Source organism: Schistocerca serialis, chromosome 3 (genome assembly GCF_023864345.2).
Source record: "Schistocerca serialis cubense isolate TAMUIC-IGC-003099 chromosome 3, iqSchSeri2.2, whole genome shotgun sequence".
NCBI lineage: Eukaryota > Metazoa > Arthropoda > Insecta > Orthoptera > Acrididae > Schistocerca > Schistocerca serialis.
This window is the reverse complement of record NC_064640.1, coordinates 139,445,903-139,447,028: the sequence shown is the minus strand read 5'-3', so window position 1 is coordinate 139,447,028 and position 1,126 is coordinate 139,445,903. Positions and strand designations below refer to the sequence as shown.

Sequence of the window (1,126 nt, the reverse complement as noted above, 5' to 3'; positions counted from 1 at the left end):
TTTCTCGAGCAATGCATGGCGCTGATGTTGAGTGTATGGTATTGTGTCTGTGCGAGCACAGAACTTTTTAACATGCTCTAGTCAGTGACATACACAATGTGTTTCTGCCTTTCATAGTTTGTCTGTAATAAACAATAGAAATCTGTTCTTTCTTTTTGAATCGCTATGTATTTTACAGTGACAATTTCCCTCTGGTGGAAAATGATTGTTTCCATCATCTTCACAGACTGTTAATCTGACAATTATACTTTTAGCATTCGGTACATCGCCAACGGCCTTGCCGCAGTGGTAACACCGGTTCCCGTCAGATCACCGAAGTTAAGCGCTGAAGGGCTGGGCTAGCACTTGGATGGGTGACCATCCGGCCTGCCGAGCGCTGTTGGCAAGTGGGGTGCACTCAGCCCTTGTGAGGCAAACTGAAAAGCTACTTGATTGAGAAGTTGCGGCTCCGGTCTCGGAAACTGACATACGGCCGGGAGAGCGGTGTGCTGACCACATGCCCCTCCATTTCCGCATCCAGTGACGCCTATTAGCTGACGATGACACGGCGGCCGGTCGGTACCGTTGGGCCTTCATGGCCTGTTCGGGAGGAGTTTTTAGTTTCGGTACACCACTGGCGTACTGAGAAGACTTTACGAAAATGCTAATTTTGGTTGACCAACAGCGGTAATTCTCCGGATGCCATTATTTTTTCTGTTGTACGTTATCAATTTCAAATTTATGGTTTCTCTCTTTGCTGACAGAGAGAGAGATGGTGTTGGGGTTAAGACAATGGCGCTGTATTCCAAAGGAGGAGACTCAATTTTCCGCCCGATTATCTAGAAGTCGCTTTCCCTTGGTTTTCCTAAGTAACTGAAAGTGATGCCAAGAAGGTTGCTTTGAGGAGGACCCTGCTCATCTCTCCGCGATCCAAGCTTGTGTTCCGTCTCGTCGTCGCAAAGAATAATTTTATTGTGAGCCCCGTGCATAGGCTAACAAAGCAATGACCGTGCAACATTTTGATGGTTGTTAGCATACTTCGTGCCACATGTGTAGCTGAATAAACTAGCTTCTGATTTAGTGACATTTCTAACTTCTCTCTGTATCGTTGTTGTTCGTTCTGTTTTCTAGCCATTTCTCTCTGCTG

General features: G+C 46.3%; 1 pseudogene; it reads left to right on the top strand.

Annotated features, from left to right (window-relative positions):
- Nucleotides 1-267: 267 nt before the first annotated feature.
- LOC126471980 (5S ribosomal RNA) lies at nt 268-385 on the top strand (annotated as a pseudogene).
- The last annotated feature ends 741 nt before the right edge of the window (nt 386-1,126 follow it).